Source organism: Lonchura striata, chromosome 10 (genome assembly GCF_046129695.1).
Source record: "Lonchura striata isolate bLonStr1 chromosome 10, bLonStr1.mat, whole genome shotgun sequence".
NCBI classification, from domain to species: domain Eukaryota; kingdom Metazoa; phylum Chordata; class Aves; order Passeriformes; family Estrildidae; genus Lonchura; species Lonchura striata.
Genome location: NC_134612.1, coordinates 14,130,790 through 14,147,576, shown reverse-complemented (window position 1 = coordinate 14,147,576; position 16,787 = coordinate 14,130,790). Strand labels below are relative to the sequence as shown.

The following is a 16,787-nucleotide window of genomic DNA, read 5'->3' as shown; positions in this document are numbered from 1 at the left end:
GTATTAGGATAAGATTTTCTCTGCTTGTACTTCGCTCAAGAAAAAAGGTTAATTTTCTACTAGGGCAAAGGTCAGTATTGTCTGTCTTCTCCAATATTCCCAGAAGATTTGTGCTTTCTCACACTTACTGATCCTGATTATTCAAAGCATTTTTCTGGTCTCAGTGTACCAGTTTTAACACGTTTTCCAGAGTGTATTATGTTGAGTAGGCAAGTTGCATATAATGTAGCTTTTCCTCTACAGATACCACACCACCTCATCGGATGCTTCTTACTTTGACTGTCACAATTTCTGGCCTTTAAAATACAGAGGTAAGAGTTTAAAGCAGTAATTTATTATTCCACTTGCAAGGAGCAGGGCAAAACAAAACATTTCACTAGAGCCATGTTACTTTAAGTTCTGTCTGTCTGAACCGTTTAAATGAACCATGTTTGGCATTAAGGATGAACAGGAATTATACAGCAATCCTCTTGACCTGGCAGCCCTAAAATAGGGTTTTGTAATGAGAAAGGGAAATGTGTGTTCCTGGATCTGTCATGGGGTGGGAGGGGATTAAAAATGTCAATTCAACAAACTTTTCTGATGGCTAGGGTATGTCAGGGGGCCCAGTGGCCATCACACTACTTCCCTAACTAACAGGTCATTTTGGTCACTTTGGATTCTTTGGTTGAAGTGCTGTCTTTGTGTGCAGGTCTGAACAATGGAACAGGAAACCTGAGTGTCTGTGCATCTCACACACAGCCCCAGCCTGTCTACATCTCTCTGGTGCTACTGTTTTTCTAAAAAACAGATGGACTTTCTTGCTCTGCAGGGCAACTCGTGCTCAGGGACAGGACAACACGTCAAATGTGGCTTTCCAAATTTGGCTGAAGGCACATTTCCACCCTTGCTTTGGTGCTGTGTCCCTGTGACCAGGGTCACGTCCCAGGAACTGCCCCTTCCTCTGCATGCCTGAGCCATTGCCTAGCTCATGGTCACTCAAAAAGAAAACAACAACAACAAAAAGAAGCAGTATTTGAGCAAGCCAACCTTATTTGGGGCCTCAAGGGAGCAATTTCAACTTTGTGGTAATTTAGATAGCCTAGTGTGGGATGACAGTAGCAGAGAACATGTCATGTATAGCCAGCTTGTAGTTTGTGAGAGCAGAAGGCACATTCTCTCATTAACTTTGACTTTATAAATGAAGACTTCATAAAAAAATATTTTGACATGCATTAGGTGATTGAATTATCTTGCAATTCTGTGTTACAGTAATGAAACCAGAATTTTTATTTGAAATTTTGGATAAAGATGTGAAGGAACTGTTCTGAGGTGGTTTTTATTTTTTCCTAAAAGTCTTATTTTAGAAAACAATTACAAAAATCAAAGTCTATTTTCTCATTCAAATCCACTGAGGTTAGAATAGATTAGCATTCACTTAGTTCTCATTGTATACCAAAGAGCTGAGCACATTCTCTCTAAAACAGCAAGGGAAAAGTGAAAAAAACACAATTTAATTACAGGGTTACTGTTAAACCCAAACTAGTGAGGAATGAATAAGTTTTTCTGTTGAAATTCTCTGGGTTCAGAGATTTATAACTTGGTGATAAGATTCTCCTAGGGCAGAATCCTACTGCACAAACATAGTTTGGAAACAAAAGACAGATATTTTTCAGAAACTGAGATGTAATAACTGCTAAAGCAGCAAATGAGAAACATATTAATTTTATTGCAGTTTCATGATTTCAGATCCATTTTATTATCAGAGAAGGAATTTCAATTCTCTACAGGCTTTCTGTGGCACTCAGCATTGACTCAGCTGCTGAAAATTGCACTGCTCCACTGAAGTCAGCAGACCAATAGTGTTTAAGCTGCAAATTTAACACAGACTTGCAGAGGTATCCAGCTCCCAGATCCTCAAGTGGCTTCTGAAAATCCCAGATGTTGTAATAACCTACTGATGATGTGGCCTTCTCATTTTGTCAAACAAGTACTCATTCTTGAAGAATCTGCAATGTGGGATTTTCTAAAAGATTCTTCAGTTATTTTTTCTTTTTCTTTTTCTTTTTCTTTTTCTTTTTCTTTTTCTTTTTCTTTTTCTTTTTCTTTTTCTTTTTCTTTTTCTTTTTCTTTTTCTTTTTCTTTTTCTTTTTCTTTTTCTTTTTCTTTTTCTTTTTCTTCTTTTTCTTCTCTTTCTTTTTTATTTTTCTTTTTTTTTTTGTTTATTTTTCTTTTTCTTTTTCTTCTCTTTCTTTTTTCTTTTTCTTTTTTTTTTTTTTGTTTCTTTTTCCCTCCAGGGCAGGGAAGACAACCTTACCTAGTATGTCCTCCCAGCACAGGAGGGAATGGAATATGTATTGCAGTGCTTCAGGAGGGGCTCTGGCCAGTCAAGCAATGCTTTTTGAGGTAGCATCTTTCTTTAGAAGCCAGATCCTGAAATAGAAGTTAGACAGACAAGCACCTAAGTTGCAAAGACTCTGAAGTAGATGGGTCACTATTAAGACTTATGTACACAAATAAATTTAACATAACAGCAATACATGTGCTCTTCTAAATGATGGGTCTGCCCATTTCTCAAAACTTGGAAATAGTGTTGCAGGTTCCAAGCTTTTAATTTTGAATTATGCATGTGAAAAAAACAATACTTTCCAAGAGTGGCAGGATCCTTTGTTTAAGGCATGATGGTTCTCCTGTACAGGATAAACATTTTTCAGCAGCTCCAATGCACTGTTACTCCATGCCATTTTCACTTTCCCTAGCTAAATAAATAAATAAATAACCTGGAATAAATAGGATACAATTTTACTCTCTGGATTCTTCTATTTGAGCTGAAGTGCAGAGAAATAAAGATTAGATCAGACTCCTGTTATTTTAAGAGTTATTAAAATTTTAAATAAGTAACATCAGCATGGTTCATCAGGAGCTGAAGAGCTAATTTTGGCTCTGGCAACTGTGGAGTCGGTCTAAAGAAACAAATCAAAGATTGTTCCCTTCAACATCACAGTCCCTTCTTTATCTAGATGGGCAGAAAGTGAAAGGGTAACTCATCACACCAATAAATTCTACAGTCTCCGTCTTCTCCAGGTCACTTTTGTGTGAATCTCTGCAAAGTTGAAAAGGCTCCCTCTTTTGGGGTCCTGGAGGAGACTGGAAACCCTGCAAAGAGCTGTTAAGGGATTTTTTTCCTGCCTTGGAGGATTGAGTGGGAGGGATGACACCCATTCCAGCGTGAGATAGACTAGACCTGTCATTCCCTAACAAGTCTATTTAGCCTTGTCAGAAGCTGATGAGCTAATTAGGGCTCATTAGATGTAGAGGAGTCTATATTTAAGCTCATTTGGGGTTGGTATGGGAAAGTTAATAATATAGGTGGAACTAGAGGGAAACTGCTAAGGCTACAGAGAATCTCTTTCTAAACTGTGCGATTTCCAGATAATCCCAGGAGCAGATTGGGAAGGCAAAGTGAACTTTTGTTAGAAAATTGGAAAACAATGGTGTTACTTCCTCAGTTCCCTATTTTATGAATTTAAATTAGAAATAATCTAGAATAAAATATAAATAGCATAGAACTAAGGCCAGCCTCAGAAAATTATACCAGTTATGTTTGTATACCCTCCAGGCTGCTGGAAAATGAACAAGTTCAGTGAGAAACATTGTCATTTTTACAACTCTAATGATCTGCATTAAAAATCTTTCCATTCAAAATATCAATATTCTGTGTCAGAAAAGCCCAACACAAATAATGCATTTATCATTATTGTATAACTTCAGAAATATTTCACCTTATCAGTACAGTCTACAGAACCAGTATGTCTGTGTTTTACTTATAAAAAGGGTTTTGCTGTGTTTGGCCTTTTATGGTCTTCCATTTTCCACAGGATAAAAACATTTTCCTTTGTATTTTCCACCAGGCAAGTTGTCTATTGGGGCAACCACACAACTATTTGCTCTTGTGTTATTTTCTGAACGTTCAACAAGTTTGCATTGCCAGTTTCCAATCCTTTCTGAGAGCCACAGTTGTTGGGTTTTTAACATCCATCCTCCTAAACACTCACTGAACAGTAGCATTCAATAAGTATTATCAAAGTGAACCAGAACAAAGAATAAGAAGTGATCTGACTAAGCAGTATTAAAGCAAACTGTTTCTGAGTTGGGTGTAGTTGCTGTAACAGGTGAATGCACTCAAGTAGTCAGGGTGAGTGAATTTAAGAGGGGCTGTGTTGATTTCTGGGCTTTCAGATTCCCTGTGCACCAAACCCGTGCTGCCCACTGCACCTCTCCAGGCTCCTCCACATGACATCCAGAACTGCACACAGTTCACTTTTACCTCATTTTACAGCATGACTTCATATGTTACATCAACTGCACAAATGACAGAATCTGGAAAATTAGAGCAAGAATCTGGCTTTAATTTGTACTATGTTCTTTTCCCTCCTTGGGGTGTGTGAGTGTTGGCTTCTGAGTAATTTTTATTTTAATATGAATAATTTCAACAGATATATTTTATCACTTGACTCTTAAGTGAGTTAATGCATCCTATATGTACAAGATATGTCTAGACATTTGTGTTTCTGCTTTCTCAACTGCTATACTACTGTATTTTATGTGGATGTCGTCAAACAGATTAATTTAAACTGGTAGAAGTCCATAAGCATAAAAAACACTATGTCAGGGTTATCAAATAATTTCTTGTGGGTTTGTTTTTCTTAATGAACAAGTTAAGCGAGTGCAATGTAGATGGTTGCTCTTGCTTGCAACTTTAACCCTTTAGAAAAGTGTGTTAATTTAAAGCTACAAAAGCAAGATTCAGAGGTTTGGAGAGAAATATGGTAGAGAATTTTGTATATTTAATGTTTTTTATGTTGTTTGTTATTTGTATTTATATTAAATACTTATTTACAGTTTCTTAAAGTGAGAAAGATTTAAGTATGAATTTGTTCACAGAATCCACCATTATGCTACAATATCATAGGAATTTTAATAAACATCAAGTGAATGAATGAGTTTACTCTGCTTGCTTGCAGGAAATGCAAAAAGAGATCAAATCATATACCTACTACTACAAAAATGTGCATTTTTTTGTAGTGAGCATGCTTGCTGTGTATAGCAAAATATCCATACATGTAGTCTTATTTCCTGTTACTTTCTTATAAATCTGTACATCATCAAAAACACTGCAAATATTTTCCTTTGATTTACAGACTAAACTAAAATAAAAATGCCTACCAAAATATGCATAATTTTCCCAAATCAAGGATTTTTAGTGCTAAAGCATTCAGCAATGTATATAATTTAATAATGTATTTCTCATCTTCCCACTTGTGTTATTAAATTCATGTGCAAGCAAATTAATAGTGAAATTGGTGTTTTTCTAATTGGTTTCTGAATTTTAAGGGAAAGGTTTTCTTAATTTATTATGTTGTGGATATTCTGTAATCTGGTGTATGTATAAATTATCTAATAAGGAGCTCAGTATTTTGAAGGTGTCTTATGATATGAAAAATGGCCATCTTTTGAAATTATGGGATGCATTATCACAACGCCAGACTCTAATCTGCTACCAATTTGTGTCAGCTTTCTGCATTCAAAAAGGACTCAAATCCTCTCTAAAAGTCGGAATCAGCTGAAGGTTTGTCTTGGCTTCATGAGCCCACTGCAATTAGGCAGCATGTGAATGTGTGCCATATGCATTTATTGCTCTTCTAAGCATGTGTTACTTTGATGTGTTAGGTTAGAAATCTAACTCTTTTTCTTGGGCAGCCTTCCTCCTGGGTCTTTATACTGCTTAGCAGTTGAGTCCAGACTTTGAAACACAGCCTAATTTAGAGGCGGATGCTGCAGCTGCTGCTGTCATTTCAGCTGATTTTTCCCCCTTTGATGTCAGCTTAGAGGCTCGGTGGCTGCATCGGTCCCGCAGCCGCCGCGATCGCCGAACGGCCACCACAGCATTTTAAAGGCCTCTTCGCCTTTAAAAATAATTTGGGCAGCTTGAGCCTTTCACAGTGCACTGCTGGTTTAGGGAAATGCTGAGTTCTCACTGAATATGTCCTTCCTGATCTGGAGGAAACACAGAAAATGCTTTGAGTTATGTTAAATACCTGATTAAATGCTGATTATACACGAAGATGGATTGTTTGTTTTTGGCAGAAGGAGGATGGGATGCCTTGCCCGTTCTGCCCCATCCTCTGCATTAGCAGCTCTACATTCTGAAATGAACTTTTTGCTCTGAAAGTTGCTCTCTCCCTTTACAAGACATTATATTAACTGTGTTTGTCCCCTTCTCCATCATTTATTTCTGCAATGATAGTATGTACAAAGATATTCCACCTCAATTCCCCTTGTTCTTGGACCATCCTTGGCTTTCCTTTCTGCTCTCTCTTTCTGTGGCTGACACGAACTCAAGGAGTGCCGGAGCTTTGATCCTTTCTGATGCCTTTGCAGAACAATTTCTCTCAGTGAGGTTCCCTTGCTCAGGCCAAGCCCTGCCCTCAGATGTGCATGCATTTTCCCATTGATTGCAATGAGACTCACAGCCTTCTGAGGCCCCTCTCTGGCTTTTAATCTTTATCTTAAAAGATATAGGCAGATAGTAGTTGTCTAACCCTTTTTAATAACTGAGGTCCTTGGTTCCTTTACTGTTTTGGCTGCTTTTTCTGTATTGAAATGGTGTTCCATATCATGCTACAAAAGGAGAGCAAAGCCCTATCCAGATATGCTCATTTAGACGTCATTTCTATGCTTTTATTTCCTGATTTTACTTCTATTGTAGCCACTTTTCTCTATACAAGTTACATTTTCTCAAAGATGCAATGAAGTCTTTTCTGTACTTTCCCTGGTATTACTACATTTTGTCAAAACAACATTTTGGGTAGACTACTTTTTGCAAGTTTTTTAATTCTTGCAATAATGGAATGGGTATTTTTTTCAGTTTTGATACTATTAGCAAATATCAAAGACACAATGGGCTAGAATGAAGCAATTTAGAAGGAGATTTAAAATTTAGTAAAATGAAAACTGAATATTTGAATTCTGAAATTTCAAGGATTCTTAATGAGACTACAATGTAGTACTGAGCAAAGGCAATAAAAATCACAATGATTTCCAATAAATATAATGTTTACAGAAGTAAATTTACTCATTTGAATTCACTCAATTTTTACAGAAGTGAATTTATTCAGTGTTAGTGTTGATAGTACTGGACATTTTAAAAAAATATGACAGAAAAAATTATCCTGCTCTGACATCATATAATTATATCTATGAGAGACTTTATGCATACAATTTGTTGTGTTAAACTCCAGGAACTAAACCTTTATTTAGGAGCTTTTCAGGCAGCACCCTTAGATTGCTGACTCTTTCTGTTTTTAATGTGGGTTTGACAGTAGAGCAGGGGATCAGGAATGTTTTCTTTGTAGTGACAGAAGCTCCTTGCTGCTCAGTCTGTTACAGGGAGAACCATGTAGAAGTCAAGATATCCTCAATAAAAATTTTAGAAAACATGTTTCCAAATTTTAGAAATGAAGCAAAAAGTCTTCGCTGCTGCTCAAAAGCCAATTTGGTCAGATTTAATTCAAAAAGAATTTTTACCTTCACAATCAGAAGGCTGTTTTTGCACTAACTGAGCAAACAAGGATTCTCCATGGTTCTTCTGCGAGAGCAACTGTATTATTAATTCCAGCGCAGTACCAGAATGATGAAAAACTGAGCAGCTGATATGTACTGTAGGGATGGTAAAACTTTCACTCTATTGCACAGTCTGCTGCAACAAGACAGGTGAGGAATAAAAACATATGCTGAGATTGCTCAAGTTTCTTCTGTTACACTTTGCTTCAAAACAGCTGGCTGTTCCTGAGAAATTCTGCTTTCATACAAGACACCACAAGGAGGGAGGAAGGCTCTGGCACAGGATGAGCCCTGTGAATTCAGAGGCGTTTCAAATGATGCTCTCCTTGACAGCCTGACTTGAGGAGGGAATAAAAGTTAAATCACACTGCAACAATACCCAAATCACAGCTGTGTGAGCCAGCAAACTGTGAAAGAGGATTCCTGTGCTGCTGCTGAAGCCTTGGCTCTCTGCAGACCCACAAAACTTGGTAGGCAACAGTGGCCTTTTTTGTAGGGTGTCGGGGGCTGGGGAATATGTCCAGTGCTGGTTGTGCCACTGAGTAACCAGAAGGCAGAGAGAGTGCTCAGGGCAGAAAAACATCCTTGCAATGGTGATGTTAGCTCCAGAAAAACTAAACAATAAACAGCTACTGATGCATGACAAGCAAATTGTTAGAAAAATGATAATAGGATTGTGTTTCTTGAGAATCTGCTGTTTCATTGAGAATGAAGTGCCTTAAAATAAATCTGGTTTCAACATTTTTAGAGTCTAAGTACTTCTGGTTTAAAAATATGCATGATGATTAAATATACATATAATGAGTAATAATCAAGACAAAGCATACTGCTGGGAAAAAAATCCAAATGTTATATTCTGAAATCCTATATTAAATGAAATCACTATGTTCTGTTCTGCTGCAATCTCAGGCAAAATTGTCTGTATTTTGCAGGGTTGGAACATAAAATCCATTAGGAACTGGCTTCAGCAAGGTGTGCAATAATTTCCATTCTTGATGACATCCCAGGAGCTACCCAGAGCCTTGAGAGATCAGCCCTAACGAGAAAGCACATGACCTTACCATATCAGGGCTTCACAACAGTCAAAATCTAGCTTGACCTTCAACAGTAAACCAGGTCCCTCAGGCTAAATCCTAACAAGTCTTGCCTTCAAACCAAGGCAAAAGGCCAAAAATGCTTATCCAGGGAGCAGCAATAGAGTTGGAAAATGAGAGGTTCTTTTTGGTTTGGCAAACATCATATCTTGACCTCTGTGTTCTCACTGTGCCAAGCCATCTAATCTCCAGGAGGCAGTCCTTTTTCATCTGCCAGGCGCCAAGCTGGCTCTGCTCCTGTCAAGATCAGTGTGCAGTGCCAGGCATGTGGATTAAGGTTTAGATGTGCAAGATGACAAACCTCTCTCCTCAATCAGGATTTCAGTGAGTCACAACCCATGGCTGGGTGCTCCAAGGCCCTCAGGACCCACTGTGAATTGGACTTGCTCGCTGTGCCACCAGGGCAGCAGGTTTTCAGTTTTCAAAGCTGGGTGTATGGAAGGACACAGGGAATGTATGGTTTATACAATAAAAACAATGAAAGGAAGTATACCTATTGCTACACTGGTCACTAGTGAGTAAAAAAATAACAAAAGACCATGTAATAACAAGAAATTACAATTTTTTTTGCATTCTGTTTTTTGTTAGCTTTTATTTTTTTAGACAAAGTCAGATTTTGAAGAATTGTTTGATAATATAAAAATAATTGAAAAGTTATTTTAGAAAGGTTGCACTAAGAAGAAAGGATTTTTTTCAGTCAGAGATTTTTCAATCAAAAATTCTTGAAAACTAGCAAATTCATTGTAATTAATAAATAATAATTTTTTTCTAGTCACTGATGGCAGAAAAATTACCTGGAGCATATTACAGACAGACACCGCTTCTTTCTGAACAATCTGTCTTTTCTTCTGAACCTTTTTTTCCCCCTTATATTGAGATAGTTGTTTAAACTTTCTATTTCACTAGGAAAAGTGGGTTTTCCTATATATTAACTTAAAAATAAGCTAATAAATAAACCTAACTATTAACCTCTGGAGGAAGAAAATAATTTGCAGCATTTTTTATTATACAATACTCTCAGGCACATATTGTGATTCTTGGGGTTGATGCTGTGCAGGGCTAGACGATGGACTGAGTGGTCCTTATGGGTCCCTTCCAAATATTCTGTGATTGCTAATGTAAAGATTTATTCTATTGAAAAAAAACCCTAAATTAAAATGTGTATATATTTTGTAGGCAATTAAGATATATAGTATTTTTCTCAATATTATTCTCCCTTGAGAGCTATCATTAACCTGTTTAGACAAAATAGGAGCATATCTCTTTGTGAAGAATAAAAGGCTTTACTTTGTCTTTACAGTGGTTGGAACGAGCCATTGAGTGTCTATTACTCATTTGCCTTCATTTACTTTTTACTAAGGTCATCTTCAGTGTGGTTAATAAACAGCAAGATCATCAGTCACTTCAAAGTGCTTTCACATTCCATAGTTTGTTTTTTCTGCACTGAGCAAATGGAAGGATGATCTGGTAGAAATCAGTTACATTATGACTCATCTTTTATGTGACCTCCTTGAGAGGCCTTTGGGTAGCACATGGGCTTTCCATACAATAGCCAACATAAGTTGGCTAACAAAGTCATTAAAGTCATTAAAGTAATGAAAAATAATTAAAGGCTTTGTGTAAAGAAGGCTTCAAACCCAGAGAAGTAGAATTTCCTCTGATCAGTATTTTCTTTTTCATTTGTGTTACAGGCAAGTTATTTTGCATCCAGACTGGCTTCTTTATGAGGAATAGCTGAATTGATTTCAGATATGGTCTTGATATCATGAAGACTTTTCTTTCTACTGTCAAGGAAAAAAGTCTGGACTGCAAAATTAAGGTGAGGAATTTTTCCCTCCTTGCTGTTACACATAATATCTGCTTTCACTGGCCCCAAAACAATATAACCATTGTTTTTCATTGGTGGCAATTTGCTATCTCAAGACTTTCACATTTAGGGTTAGTAGCAAAATAGTTACTAGCCCAGGAAAAGAAGCAAAAAAGTCTTGATCCTGGTAGGCAGAATTGCCAACATATCCCCTGAAAAGTGCAATTTCTTCTTAAAGATAGCACTCTTTGATTTACTTTGGTCAATGGACATAGATTTGTCTTCTTCTTGAAAACTATAAAAAGTACATCCAGGCTTTATCACAAAATATTTTTCCTCCCAGATTCACAAGATGTTGGATCTTCTAGAGAGTACCGACAACATTTCCTTGTCGTCCTGACAAGATGCTATGTCCAACACTGTGTGTGTATCCCCTTCTGTTCCCACCTCCTCCCTGAAGCACTAGTGGTGGTCTTGCTGCATGTTTCACAGATGTTTCTCCCACTCAACTTCTCAGTTGTTTTTCAAATGGCTTCTTACAGCAAATGATTCCATGTGTGTATGCTCCTTCCTTTCTGCTGACACCTTTTCTTTCTATAAAAACAATCTGCTGCTGCCTTTCAGATCTAGAGAGACACCATCCCATACCACAGACGCCGTGTTTTTAAACTCTGGCATTGGTACACATGGTCAGCAGGCAATACCTCACTCCTGTCTGTTCCTCATGACTAACAATGTTGATGTTTTGTTCTTTCAATCTTGTTTCCCTCTGTTACCCTTATATACTGCATTTTTTTCCCCTTTTCCTGTTACTCTGCTTTCTTTGTACTAGTGGCCCATATGGGATCTCTTCATCTCTCACTACAGCTTGGAGGGAGAAAACCTCACACACTGTTTTAGCCCCAGTAACTACAGGCAACATGTATGCCAACTTTTTCTTGTGCTCATGAACTGAAAAAAATCAGCTTTACATTTTCTTTATACACACACACACACACAAGCAAAATTAAATTCACTTTCTACAGCTGCTCACAGTACTGGTTACTGACTGACTCTAAAGAGACATGCAGAATCAGAGCTACCATTGAGTTGACTGCCTTTATAGTTTGCATGTGATAAAAGTTGAGCTGAGATTATCTAGTCATTTCCACTCTGAAAGGTGTTCTCATTTGCCTACCATAATCCCTACAACCAAAATCTTTCATATCAAGTCATGACTGACCAAAAGGGGACTGTGATTCAGCTTGCTGCATCAATTTCTTTATATAATGACAAAGGAAAAATCCCCACAAAAGATCTTGCTTCCTCCTTGTAACTGCATCATTTGGGACCAAATTTATATGAAATTGCTCTAGTACAACTGAAGAAATCGGCACAGTATTTTGCTGAATAAACTCAAGATTTTGCCAAAAAAACTGTTGAACTAGCACATACTACAGAATACATCACTGTCCACCTTTGTGTATGTGTGCACATTGCACACACATATATGTATCTTAAAACTGTTTTATGACTATGACAGCATTCACCTGGAGAGTTTTTTTCTATGATTTGGTTTGGAAGTAGATCAGTGATGGTCCATGACAGTCATATCTATAAATGTAGGACAATTTTTGTACTTTTGTCAACAACATCAACAAATTTCCATTTCTCCCCCATCTTAGTTTCTCTCCAGGAACATTTGGTTGACCATGTTTTTACAACCAAAGTCTTCTTTGACAATATTAAAGTTTTTTTTTTTTAATGTAAAGAATGGAAACAATATTATATGATTTTCCTAAGTCACAGAACACAAGAAGTCAGTGATAGCTACAGACTGTATTCAAATTTGGTGGTCTGCACTTCCAGGTCTGTGGACCAAACCATGTAACCTGGTAATATTAACATAGGGTATTTTCACTTTATGCTGTAGTATCATTGATTCATGTCTATCTTCTCAGCTGCAAAGATGTGTGGTTGCTGTGCAGATAAAAGCTACAGCTGATAGCTCTTTACGAATGCAGCAGTAATCTGTCTTAGCCTAAATTTGGGAAAAATCTAAATAGTGCAGTGTGTTTAGATTTTATATGGGCAGACCATATAAAGAAAAGTGTATTTCTGCTTTTAATGGAGGAGAGGGAGTGACATGTTGATAGCTGAATCAACACTTTCATTGCTCTCTTTCAAGTGTAGCATGAGAATTTCTCACACTGCTGACAAGATGTCCAGATGCAGGAGAAATGCAGCCTCAAAGATTTTCCTGGTTCTGTTTTTGTCAGACCCAGGCCACAGCCTTTAGTGGATGGAAGACCAGTGATCCTGTGCACTCTTCCAGCACCTGTTGGGCGTTAGATTTCTTTCCTTTTGTTCATTTTTACTTATGGACCTTTTTTCCCCATAAGTTGCTAGGAAATATTAACGACTGGGTTCTTGAGAAAAACACAAGTGGCCAAGCTCAGAGGAGGAGGGCATCTGGGTGCACTTCTCGTATCTGGGAGTTGCTCTTCAAGGGGCAGAGGTACCGCAGGAACTGGGCTGGGACAGCTGCTGGATCGCTCGCTCTGTCTCGGCTTTGGAGGAGGATGGTTGGAGCTGCTGCTTGGGGAGGGAATTTGCCTCTCTCACCGAAGCCCAGCCCGTGGCTGCTTCTTCTGCCGTGCGGTGAGTCTCTGCTCATGAGAGCAGCCATAGAATGGGACCTTACTAACACCCACCTCACAGGCAGAGGGACCTGTCCACCCCTCGGGCGCCGGGATCCTGCGCCCGCCTCTCCCTGCTGCTCTCTCCACCAGCTGCCCTGCTCCTGTGCTTCTTTGGCACGACTCCGAGCTTTCTCTGCACTGTAGCCCCGCACCCCCTGCCTGCCGATTCATCTCGCTGTCCCAGCTCGCTGCTTCCCAGAGCCCTGCTGGGGCGCTGGCCTCAGCTGCCCCAGGGTTTGTGAAGCAAAGCCTCTCTCCTCCCTCCCTCTCCTCCCTCCCGTCCCGTCCGGGCCCAGCCGCCATTTCCACTCCCCGAGCCCGCCCGCAGCGCCCCCTGCAGGCGCGGGGAGCCTGCCCGCCGGCAGCCAGCAGCGCCCCTGCTGGCCGTGCCCGGAACTGCAGCGCGGGGGCGATGCGGCGGCCGAGAGGCTGGGCTGGGTCGCGGCTCTGGGTAATGTGGAGTCGTCGTTTGCTTTATTACACAGACGAGTAAAGAACTGTTCATTCTATTCTCATGTCTCTTCCTGAGAGCCCCTTTATTTCAAATTATAATTTGGAGGGGGTGTTTTGCGTTTTCCGTTTCAAGGGAGGCGCCTGCCTTCCTTAGCAGACACCTATCTTTCAAGCCAAGACAGCACCATTACTGCTATGTGCATTATGACGCATGTATCGCTTCACATTAGGCTTAGATCTTCCTTTGCCTAGAATCCCTTCGAAGTATTGAAAGCAACAGCATGAAAATTTGCGATTTGAAGGATGAACATTTCTATTCTAAAACTGCTTAGACTAAAAGTGTGTTATTTTCTCATTTAGTTTTATTGTGTGCACATAAAAAGATAATAGCACTACATATTTGTCCCTGCTTTAACCGCGATTATCTCCAAGATTCTGATAGTTTTTAGGAGCCTCTTCAAGAAACTACTTATGAAAAGCTCTGTAGAAATGCCATACAACAAGCAGCCTCATCTGGCAAGAGACCAGTAGTATAACATTGTCCAGCTTAAGGCTACTTGTAAAACCTTGACTGATTTCTCCAGGCCCAAGATTTCCCTTGAGGTGATGAGGACAATGAACCAGGTGGGAGATACAAGGGGATTGCGCTTGCTTTCAGAAGAGGGGATCAGCAATAGTAATGACAATAGACACAGTTTAGGCAAAGTAGAAAAAACATAGCAATGAAAAGAAGTAAGGACTGACTAAAATGAACAAAACTGACAGAGTATTACTTGCCTAACCAAAGATATTTGCATCAATATATAAGATATGTAAATGAATCTACGAGTTGTAGGGAAACATTTGCAGCTGTGGAGGATGTTAAAATGTGTATTTTATTCGATGAGATGAGAGAACAATGTGCAGAGAATAAAAACAATTGAGTTTCAAGAATGCTTTGGCAGCATTCAAGCACTGCCAGTTGTCATCATCGTAAGAAGATAAAGAAAAAAACAATGTTTTTCTTAAAATTTAGTTGGTTCTTTTTACAGTGAGATCTGTTGTTATACAAATGCATATTTTTCTACTAGCATCTTTCAAATCAAAAGCGATGTTTCACAACATATGTAGATTTGTATTTTTATGGGTAATATAGTTTCCCTAATAACCTTTCCAAGTGAAAGATTCTGCCTGATTCAGAGAAAGAGACTATTTTTTGTAAATTTGATTAGACACCTAAACTCATCAGTCCGTCTCTGAGCCATGTACCTGATTATGCAAAGGTATATGCAATACATTATGCGAAAGCTGTTTAGCTGGGATTGTATCGTGGCTGTAACCAAAGTGGGTTTAGAGATAATGAGCTTGCATCCCCGAATACTTAGGATCACAGTCTACTCTCTAAACTGATGATGCAGCAGCTGCATAATGCAACAATGTAATTTATTCATGTAATATGTACAATATTGCTGTAATAAAAAGCCCATTGGCGTTTCCTCTAATTCTCTGTATGAGCACCCTGTTATTAGTAGCTGTGCAAGTCAGTATTTCAGCATTTTCAAATTCTGGCTATTTGTAAGTTTCAAACAACAATATTTTAAAAAGAGAGAAAAACCCCAAACGACCCAAACAGCTTTATATGGTGTGAATTGTAAATCTGCTCACATTGAACTGAAACCTGCAGCTTTTTTGATCAATGCAATCAGTAAACATAGCAGGGAAAAAAACTCTAAGCATGTCAAAATTACCTTAGTTACTGAACTTTTTTTTTTCCACAGATGGATGTCTTGATGTATATGAAAAGAAGTTAAGATAGAACAATGAGGAAAAACAAGTATTTGGTGGAGAAAACTGTAAGACCCCTGATCTTGCCACCTTTTTCACTCAATGGTGAGTGTTGTTTATCATATGAGTGTTTATACTGAATGTAGATTTCTCTGAAGTAAATTTGAATGGGAATGTATTAAGTTTCAACAAGAGCCTACATGTAAAGATAGTGAAGAAGAGCATTGCAACAGACTGCTTGGAAATTAATCTGCCAGTTTAACCCAGTAACCAACATGCATACTAAAACACTGATGTGAATTGAAAATAAAATAACCACGCTTGACAGATATAATAGTTTAAGTGATTTCAAATTAACCACATCCCACTGACCGCAAGTGAAAAATGTGTTCATTCTCCCGCAATGAAACATGCTCTAGGGACTCATTATACAGAGTGGAGTAAGTAAAACCAGAGTGGAGTAATTGGTGCAGAGGAGGAAGGAAGAGTGACAGATATTTAATGATTCTCAAACTTATACATAAAGATACCACAAGCACTTAATATATTATTTTTCTCTTTCCAATCTATAAATATTATAGAGTTAAATCTATATTGTGCAGTAATTGCAACACTTGATATAGCTGTTAGGAATAATGAATCATGACAAAGATGCATCAGGCAGTAGATGAAAAGAGTCAATAACAAACAACCTTGTGCCAACATGTGTGCATGAATTATGGCTGCTCTGCTTCAGGAGAACAGGTGAGATAAAGCCAGGGCACATCAATTGTCCTAACTGTATAAAATTGCTTTCTAAATGGCAAAAATTCCTTAAACATTTTGAGCATCATGAAATCCAAACTGACATGAGTTGCTCTCTTTTCACATATGCTGAGGTCTTTACTTGTAGAAAGTCTGCAGGATAGAAGACATACATGAACGCATTGATCCCTATCCCTCTGCTTCACAGGGAAGAGGAAGTCACACATTCTATATCATCTTTATGCTCTGTGGCAATTTTGGGTTCACTTTCTAATCTTCTGTATCTTTGAGTAACAGCTAACAGGGAACACAACGCTCACAAACTCCAGGTTATGAACAGCTGAGAAGTAGCTACACAGTCAGCTGGCAGTTAGTGTTCATCAGCATTTCTGCTGTGGCTCCTGGCACAGGGTGTACCATACTCTGCTACAAAGCCAACAGAAGCAAACACATAAAAATCTCCATCCAGAAGTCCCTCACAACCTGAATTGTTTTATGATTTTAGGGATAGCAGAAAGTAATTTGTACTACATGTAGTTAGAATGAGGAACCACAACACGGGTTTAAAAAAATTTTTGTCCTATCTTGTTACCTACAAGGTCATAGACAAACTATAAAACTTCATTAATGTGCCATTGCCTG

The 16,787-nt window shown here is 38.4% G+C and overlaps 1 long non-coding RNA gene across 1 annotated transcript; it reads left to right on the top strand.

Annotated features, from left to right (window-relative positions):
- LOC110473927 (uncharacterized) lies at nt 1-12,903 on the top strand. The gene is made up of 4 exons (XR_002466000.3): nt 1-311; nt 7,818-8,072; nt 10,388-10,515; nt 12,885-12,903. It is a non-coding gene; the product is annotated as an uncharacterized LOC110473927 (long non-coding RNA).
- Nucleotides 12,904-16,787: the final 3,884 nt, after the last annotated feature.